This window comes from Achroia grisella, unplaced genomic scaffold (assembly GCF_030625045.1).
Source record: "Achroia grisella isolate CSIRO2021 unplaced genomic scaffold, CSIRO_AGI_Agris_v1 utg515, whole genome shotgun sequence".
Taxonomy (NCBI): domain Eukaryota; kingdom Metazoa; phylum Arthropoda; class Insecta; order Lepidoptera; family Pyralidae; genus Achroia; species Achroia grisella.
In genome coordinates this window covers 3847466-3858310 of record NW_026712908.1, presented here as the reverse complement: position 1 = coordinate 3858310, position 10845 = coordinate 3847466, and positions in this window count along the sequence as shown.

Here is a 10845-nt window from a genome sequence, read left to right as displayed (position 1 = left end):
ACTTCACCCACTTACTTTCATACTTCTCCAAAGAGCTGTAATATATAGCTGTAGTATACACTTGTAGAATAGTCTGCAAATTTTTGTCTTCCGTTTAAAAAATCTTAATTTACTTTTGAAAGAATTATATTCTTATCTTATACTCGTACTTTTATATTAGATTAATTTCTATAACATTTATATAGGGCAACTTCAGAACATTTCATTCCTAATCACGTTTAACTTCTGCTGAACCAAATTTATTGAAAATTTATTCAGAAATGGACCATATTCTATATTAATAGGATATATTCTTAACTAAATCCACATGTGCGTGGGACAGAGCTAGTCCAGGTACACAGTAAGTACAACAGTAAGTACAAATTGCTCTTAACAAATTTGCACTAACCAAACATTTTAAAAAAACAGTAACCTCTTTAAAATGTTTCACCTCAGGCTGCGGATATTCGACGTGTGACGTCACGTCCGTTTTTTATTTCCAATAGAATCCAGCCGGCTCAGCGTCTGTTAAAATATGAACAGCGCTGCATACAAATGCTGGTGGCTGACTTTAATCAACGCTGTAGGTACACTCGGAGCTTTCTTGAGTTTTCTTAAGATCCTTCTCAAGTAGCGTACATTTTTATGTCGCTTCCTATCATCCGAACACAAACATGTGCATAGTTTATATAGAAATATATATGTATATACTAGCTAGCTGACCCTGCAAACGTTGTTTCGCCATAAAAATTAAAATCGCTATTAAGAAATAGGGGTTGGTGATAGAAGGGTGAAAATTTAGGGTTGTATGTATTTTTAATGCCAATTAATAAAAAAATTTTGTACAAAAACTAAAATTAAATGTTAAGGGTTAAGTGTTGTTCCTTAGGGTTATGAAAAATAGTAGAATCTCAGACCTACTGACTACGTATAAAAAAAATCATAAAAATCGGTCAAGCCGTTTCGGAGGACGTTATGTATGGTAACTAACATGACACGAGAATTTTATATATAAACAACATTCGGTAAAAAAAATATTTTATACAACAAATAACATACAAGATGTTCAACACAGACAAACACACAATACTGGTAAGTATAAGAGCATATAGTACCACAATAGACGTTTTGAAATGACAGGCCATTTTAGCGTCTGACGAGTAGGTACAAGTGACTCTTCCTGTGTGCTCGTACATAATAATAGTACTGCTAAACATTATAATTAAAAATATAACTGTATATTCCTAATAAATCATGCCAATAATAATATTGTAAAAGAATGTGTTTGTACATTAAATATTAAAAGAAAAAAGTATATATATACGAAATGTATTTAACTTACTATAAAATTAAAAAAATATCTTACTAATATTATAAACGATAATGTTTATGAGTATGGATAGATTTCTGTTCCTCTTTCACGCAAAAACTACTGAACGGATTTTGATGAAACTTCACAGTAATATAGCTTATATATTAGAATAACATATAGGCTACAACTTAAAAAATATTATGTAAATTGGATGAAATATAATGATAAATGTCAAGTAAGTGTGATGCAGACGGAGTTGCACGGGTCAGCTAGCATTTTATAATTGTTCTATGTGTTTGTGTGTTTGTACACGTTAATCTCAGAAACGACTCAGCAGATTTAAATGCGATTTTTACTGTTATATTATAGAAATTTTATTATAATATTTAATATAACCTTATATCTTTATATCCTTTTCTTATCTTTACACTCTCTTTCCACTCAAAGGTAGTCTGGTAGAAATTGCTTAACAATAAGACCTACTTTTGTATAAATTACTAGTTTAATTATTTTCTAAGTTGGTACAATAAAGAGTGTAAATAAATAAAATAATAGTATGTTTAATTATAACTGAATCGCTTTCATTAAGAATACAAATATAAAATTGAAAGTAAATAAATAAGTTAATGAAAATAATTAAAAAGATTAACCACATAACAGTTAACACAATAAATACAATTTTTAATACAGTTTTCTATTTTGCGTCTTGAAGAAAATAGTTCAGTGAAATATAGATATATCACTGATCTGACCAATTCTCAGACATCAAGTAATGTGACTAAACTTACTTAAAATATGTTAGCTTCAATACATAAAGAACACTCAGTTGACTAACGCTTTGGAATCACTGCAGACGACGAATGCTCATGTGATGCTAACATATCGCAAACCATGGAGCATTTGATCCGCGTGTGTCCGAGGTTCTCTTCCACCAGAATGGATCACGAGATAGCTAGCCGGATGGTCGGAATATCTGATCCATACGATTTCCAAAAAATTATTAAAAAAGAAACAACCATAAATACCTTCTCAGAGCACATAAAATATATCATACGCAATCTTAAACAATACAATCAAACGTAACATGTAATTATCTTGTAAAAGTATCAAAAAATGTATATTTACTATATATATATAAAAAAAACTATTAAAACTGTATACAACAATAAAAAAAAAATATATTAAAAATTAATAATAAAAAAAAAGGATACATACCGGCAATCACGAAAAATTCATTAATTCATAATCACACAAAAATAAATAAAAATAAAAAAAGGAAAAGGGAAGGAAAGGAAAAAAAAAGGATACATACCAAGAACCGCAATTTCATCAGTGTAAATAATCCATCTCCTAATATATAATCATCTAAAAATAAAAACATCGCAAATCCAATCACTCGTCTTAAAATAAAACATTTCACATTCTCTGCTAATGCGAGCGTAACTCAAAAGAAACGCAGAAGCTAAGAGTTAAAAAAATGCTCAATCAAAAAAAAAAAAATTGTTACTTACATTTCAAATTTAGAACCATAGTCAGTCACGTGATGTTGGTGACGTCACTATTATGCCGCCACTATTAGGTATAAAATAAGGAAGGAAGGAAACAAGGAGGGAACAACCTTTTTTCTTTCTGTTCGAGGCAACCGAGACGACCAGACGTGGAATTCAGCAATGCAATTTATGTGGAGTGTAATTTGAAAAAGGAATAAAAATAAAGTACTGCTGGGTCGACGTATCATTTCTGAAACTTACCAATATATGTACGTGCTACAAGGCAAGCACTTGTAACATGGGCTACAATAGGCTAGGGGCCGACGACAAAAGAAACCACCCCGACGGCGCGGCGGCCCGTTCGGAAACTCGCGATAGGTATACGATGCACTCCTACCTAACATTAGTTGAACTTCCGTCTCAGAAGTTATGGCACGACGTTTATGTTACTGGCCGAACTGACTTATTAACCGACTTCACAAAATGAGGTATTATGTAAATAAAAATAAAAATCCCTGGACAATTAACACAGCGCCATCTAGTCCTACGGTAAGGAGAGATTCTGTTATGGGTACTAGAAAACTGATATATGTTTTTTGATGATATAAATGCATACATAATATACATAGAAAACACTCAGACCGATACAAAAAGTCATACTCATGAATACAAATGTTTGCACCGTGCGAGGAATCGTACCCACGACCATCGGAAGTAAAGCGATGTGCTAAACTGCTAGACCATTGAAACATTTGATTGAATCAAAATAATGTAATAATATTTTTCTATTCTATTCTATAACAATAAAAATACATTAAACATATCAGATAATTACAGTTTCTCTACACAACCTGTGGTTGACTGGTAGAAAATGCCGTAAGGCGTTAAGTCCGCCAAATGTACTTTTACCTAGGTTTATTGTGCATTAAAGTTAAATAAATAAAAAAAAATATTCCACCTCATATAGTATAGAATTATACTGTATCTCAGATATCAAAATATTATATAGTATTTTTGTTTTATATATTTTACGAAGATTAACAATGTTATTTTACATGTTCATATGTTACTGATCATATTGTCCTGTGTATTTTGATTATTAATATAGCTAAACGTGTTTGTAATGAATGTGTGTAAATGAACTACCCACAGTCAGCTCGTGACAACGGCTATTGAATATAATAAGTTTAATATAAAATTATGAATTTGTATTATTCCAATCGGTTTATAAACAAAAAACTTCCAAACTATTGTAGTTCCAAATATCACCTACTGTACCAAATTTCGACATTTTAATGGAGAATCGTATGATATGAAAAAATGGTGATGTACTATCAACGCAAAAACTATATATATTTCTGTTCTGTATATATATATATTTACATTTTATGAGTGCGTAGCGATTTCTATGTTGATTATCGCACGCCTCTTACTTGTTATACTTTAATTATTTATATAAAAAAATCTATTCAAAAGAGTTCTAACACACAAGTTTCTTGCTCATTCTGCTTGTGATGAATCTGCATTCCGAATGAGTGGTAGAATCAATATATGACTATTCAAAAGCGCTTGTAATGAGTTTATTTGAATAAAGATTATTTTTATTTCCATTACTATTTCTCTTCACAATATATGCAATCTGTAATCATGAAAAGTAGTTCAAAATTCGTCTTCCACAATTTCATCATTTCATCAACATAAAAAAATAATTTAGACGTACTTACACTGAACTTAAAATAATTGTCTGTTTGTATGTACGGTACATGATATTCTGTAGGACCAAAAAACAGGTTCTAAAATCTTTTTATCTTTGCATTTTATATTTTATTTTTCATGCAAAATCACGGGGCGTAACTACAATAGTTTAACAAAGGGACATTATCAATTTCATAAAATGAATTAACGCCCATTAATTTCAACTTTCGCAAAAACTACGTTCAACTTATCATTTTTTTAACATATCCCTTACTGTTCAGATATGCGCTGTACTGCGTTGAAAATAGAGTCTATTTTTGAGGGTACTGCACAGTTTTGGCTTAACGATTAGCGTGTAAGTTATATCTGTATCAGCGCGCTACCCCCGCGGAGGACCGGCAGAGATATAAAGGGATGTGCCGGGGGATCTGCACACCCCTTATGTTTCATTAACGACGGTTTGTTACAGAGTTAAGAACATCTAGATAGGTAAAGAAAAATATTAGATTCTTAAAAGAAATATATCTGAATTATAATACCAATAAATATTGGATTTTTTTTATAAATGATGATAATGAAATGGTACAGCCCGCCTGCACTAACGGTTTACACTGGCGGGGCACCAGAGGATGATAGGATGAGCATGGGGTCAGGTCAGTTGGCCCCTAGTGAGAAGCCACTAGGAATTTATCACGGTGATTTCCAGAAGGAATTGCGTGGAGAGCATCCTGGCTGACTGACATTGCTAGCACTGGATTAATTAGTTCAATACACCAACCGAGATTATGCGATTTTTTCAGAGTCCACTACCTGGCAGGGTCAAGAAATTGAAGGAGATTCTTATTAGCGATGGTTTTCAATGACAAAAATTGGAGAATATTCTTAGTAGCGATGGTTTTTGTCTCCTCAGGATAGAGTGTATACTTTTCAAAGGAGATATTTCGTTTATGCATGAATGGGCTACAACTACATACGTTTTCTCTTCAACATGACAAAATCTGCAAATCTTTGTTAAGCACAGGCCAAAGTTTGAGTTTTAAGTAAGTAGTTTGTAGTAAGTGTAGATCAAAATAAACTACTAATTAAACTTGTTCTATGACCACTGTTTTTTTCAGTCTAAATCCATCTGTATACCTGCCTTGCTGGTACCTTCCTGTGTCTACACATTTCATAGTCCAGGAGCCGTCGACACAATGACCCCGCGTAAATCTCCTCGGTCCCTCGCAACGCGGGTCCGACACCGGAATTCATAAATTATGATTCACTTGCTCACTGAAAACCTTTTTTATGGTAACGCTTATTCGGTGAAAAGCGACCATTTTTATTTCACTCGTTTGTTGCTTAACGTTGTGTGTTTTATTGGAGGGGCTTGTGCTGTACCAAATATTTTATTGTCTTACAATATAACAACTTCACGACTGATATCCCGAATGGGATAGACAAACGCATTCAATCAAGGTCTGGACATGTCTGGATATTTTTTTATTCTACCGCTCATTCGGAAAGCTGTTTCATCACAAGCAGAACGAGCAAGAAACTTGCGTGTTGCTCTTTTAAATATTTTTTTGTTACTTTACATTTTTAAGTTGCATTGTGTGAATACAAACTACTAATTAGCACTAATTTAATTAAATACTCAAATAGAGAAAATATTAAATATTAACTAACAACTGGTTGAGCAACTAAATAAGAGTAAATTAGTCGTAGTGATGAGCCAGTCATCACTGCGCTCGACCATATTTTATGGAACCCAATATACAATCGCCATTACGAATTTCATATCTCATGCACTACATTAATGTTCCATAAAAGTAAGAATATAAAAACGTCATTTCCTTCATGTTTTAACACGTCAAGACTTCTATTTTGTAAGACGCAGTATAATTTTTTATTTCAATAATTCCCATCGACCATTTACAACCCGTCGTATCTCTGTAAATGTCAACAGACGCAATAAAACACGTGACTGCGCAGTCTTGACATGAATTTTACATTCAATACCTACATACGTATATAATACTTATAAAATGTCATAAAATTTACGAACTGTGATGATATTCACGCCGTCTTTTTATGCGACCTAAGTTTATGGGGGCTTACTCTTATTTATGGAAATAAGTCATAAGATTATAAGTAGTCCAAAGTTTGGAACAGATGGGATGAAACGATATTCTTCTGGGCAGAATAAAATCAGCCTGATCAAATCGTAAACTTGATCATAATAACAGGAAGTAGTTGACCAAATCGTGAGATGTTGGCACTTTATGGAATATTAGAATTCTGTACATACCATATTATTTACAGATACCATGGCATCACCAACCGATTACATACAAAAATGTACAGTTACATTGAGAACCTTTTTTCAGTGAGAAGTCCAGTTTCATTAACTAGCCAGTCAATAGTCAATTAATCGAAAAATAGATTATAAATGGTAAATCGTTATCTAAAAGTACCTACTGGCATTGATCTAAAACTAGCGTCCTGCCCTGGCTCGCCCAGATGCTAATTATTATTGACCTTTAAATATATTAGAATAGAATAGAAAATCATTTATTAAAATAAACTTAATTTAAGCACTTTTGAATAGTCAACATTTTTTTTAAATCTGCCGCTTATTCGGAAAGCTGTCTCATCACAAGAAGAATAAGAAAGAAACTTGTGTGTTGCTTATTCTTCTTATGATGAGACAGCTTTCCGAATAAGCGGTAGATAAAAAACAAATGTTGACTTTATAACTTCATTTTTCAGCACAGTTGAAACTGAATTATTATTTGGTTGTATGATCACATGTTTAGTTAATGACTCAAAACGGTCAGCATTGTATTTACTGACATCAATCAAATCATCCATTGCTAAAATATGCTCCTGGATTTGTTTTTCAGAGATAATATACTTGTTATTTAAGTCATGAAGCGATGATTCCAAACTCTTTATTTTTGAAGTTAGGCAACTTGTATCCATGTCATATACTATTAATATAATATCTATGCTTACACAAAATCTTTAATTTGTTTTTGCATTTATCCAAATCAAATCTTTGCTCTTAATAATACTATATTCGTTTAGATAACTATGTTATTATATACTAGACCGAGTATGGGCAGGATATTAGTTTTAGATAAATACACGAGAAGTTCCTTTCAGATAACCCATTACTACCTGTAATCTATGTAGCAATAGTTTAGCTTTCAACTTTCCACGTGACTGAACTTCATAACATATAAAGATTCTCAATGCAATTTTTTATTCTTTCATTTGTTAATCGAGCTATGTTTATACCTATACGTTCAGAAAATTGTATTCTAAACATAAGCATCACATTAACAATTTACTAAAACAATGATGGCGCGTTCCCGCCAAATCCTTGTCACTTGAAGCCTCCGCCATTATTTCGGTTGAGGAAACTAGTGTCGAATGACGAATTAAGTTCGTATAGAAACGCTGTGATCCCGACGAGCGTCGCCTGTCGACACGCGTCGTCCATAAACTGACATAAAACAACTATAAAACATTTTTCGTATTGTCATTACAGCGCTAAAACTTTAGAATTCAGTAGTCCCACGTTTGCGTCACTAGAATCATAATATTTTTTGTGCGATACTTTCATACCATTTTTTTAACACGCCGTTTTTGCAAACAGTTGTCTTGGCTGTATTAATAGATTAAGTAGGCTTTTGCAAGTTTTAAGTTAACATTGTTTAAGTGAAACCGTGTTAGCTCTTATTTTTCGTACAAACACTGGTTGGTGCATAAATCCATTTTGAATTCATTCTCATAAGGATATTCCCAGACTCCTAACTCTTAAAAAGTAATATTAATTGCCCTGTATTAATAATCACAATTCTCACTCATTGTATGAATGTATCATAGTAATAATTTCAATTCTCGTTGTATAAATGTATCATATTAATAATCAATGGTACTATTGCCAGTATTGTTTCACTGTCCACGTTCCCGTCAGTGTTAAACCCCACTCGTCTGTCTGTCTGAGTGATGATTTTATTTTATTAACGCTTTTGTTTTTTACGACTCTCGACCTCCGACAATCAACGTGACTCACGCCACGCCCTCTGGATTTACAAAACGGTAACAGTTTTTATTGTAACCAAAACGGATACAATAAAAAGAAGATACGCACAAATAAAAATACGTATAGAGTTGCTTTATTTTCATATACATACTAATGTAAGTTACTAGTATATATATGGAAATAAATCAAAAACTGAGGCTGCCTCTTCTTTTTGAGATAGCTATTACATTCACGCCAAATTTCATTAGTCTGCACTAACTCTAATGAAATTTGGCGGTGGTTGAATGGTGAAAATATGACAAATAAACAAACACATATTCATATTCACAACTGATAAGTTGATCATGAGAGGTCAGGTCGGTAATATCATCTTGACAAAAATCACTAAGAATTTATCACGATGGTTTCCAGTAAGAACCATGAGGAGGTCAACCTGAGAAGGTACATTACTAGCAATCGTGACCCCATTACTAACAATTCCCTTCGCCCATCAGAAGCATTCTTAATTGATACATCATTATATGACAACATTATATGAATGTGGATGGATGTAAAGGGAGGGGACGCCCTAAGAAAAGATGGATGGATTTCGTGAAAGACGATATGAATTAAAGAAGAGTATGTTCAGATATGACGACCGATAGAGAGTAGTGGAAGAGAATGACATACTGCGCCGACCCCAAATCATGGGATAAAGGCAAGGCAATGATGACATCATTATATGACAACACTTGACATGCCCACATATATCTTGAATCCAACATGTTGCTTCGGCCAGATTTGAACTCACTACCTTTTGGATGTGAGTCAGGATAGTAAACTGCTAGGCCATGTCACTCAGCTTTATTTTCTGTTTTTTTTATTTATAGACATATTTGTACTACACACTACACTATATATGTACATTGTCAATCCCATAATGGTATCCCCTAAGTTTAACAGGGTGCGTGAGCCACCGCCAGCCAACTGTTCGTAAGGGCTGTGTCTAATTAAAGAATGATTCACTGTCACACATTTAAAAAAACGTGTTTTAATGACAAAGTGTGTGCATGATTAAGGCGCTTATCCTCTAGATGCTATAATATATAGTGCTATACTGGAGAAAATTACTGGCTATCTGCATTTTTGAATTACTTTTTCGCGAGCAAGCTGACTGCTCATCCAAAGTAAAATGGTAACCGTTATCAGCGTACATTCAATAGCAGCTCAACGGATTTCACGTTATCATAATGACGCACATAATACACCACTCTTGCGTTGTCATTCCGGATGACTGTTATGCCTGGGATCAAGCCTGGGATGCTAAACACAGTTATCAAAAGAAAATATTTAGTGAAACAGATAAATGGTAAACAAATATGCACGTTAAGTGAGTTCTAATTTTAAAAAATCACCAACACGTTTCGCGTAGTACATATATATTACACAAAAGCAGGGCATCGTGTACCTACTCTTATTTAGTTACATAAAAATATTTTTCAAAAATAAAGTCACTTAAAGTTGGAGAACTTTATGTAACTTTAACGGACCCATAAGGATATACCAGGAGAAAGGGGATTGTTAGTAATGTGGAATATATATCTATAAATATATCCCCATTGTTAGTAATGTACCATATCAGATTGACATCCACGAGGTTCTCCCTGAAAACGATCGTGGTAAATTTCTACTGAATTTGGCACGATGAACTAACTGACCTAACCTCATGCTCATCTTATCTTCCTCCACTCATGCACCGTCAGCGTATACCGTTAGCGCAGGCGAGTGAACCATTCCCTTATCATTAATAAAAAAATATTTAAAATGTTTTATTCCAAACAATGCTTTAACTGAAAATCGAGTATGCATATATTTTTATATTTACTCAACATTCTCGTTATTCTAACGATTCACCACTTTACGATGGTTCTGGATTCGATTCCACAAAGTTTTAGGTACATTCCCTTATCATCCATAAAAAAATACTTAAAATGTTTTATTCCAAGCAAAGCTTCAACTGAAAATCGACCTGAAAAATACACAGTCTAGTGAATTACAAAGAGAAATCTCATAATATATAATACACAATAGTGGAAGATCCCCTTTATTATATTCAAATCAGAATTTAGTCACACACCCGCCCTTTTTGTTGCAAGAAATGATATTATCTCCGTATAAAATTGCAAAATTATGAATCATTTTTAAATACACGAGAGAATTACATTTTTCTGTTAATGAATCATTTGAATGGATATTTTCAAGTAATTAAAAAACCGTGTTAATTTATATTATTTATTTATTACTAACAGTTAACAGGTCTGTCGCACTCTATTAAATTTTAAATATATATTCTTTAC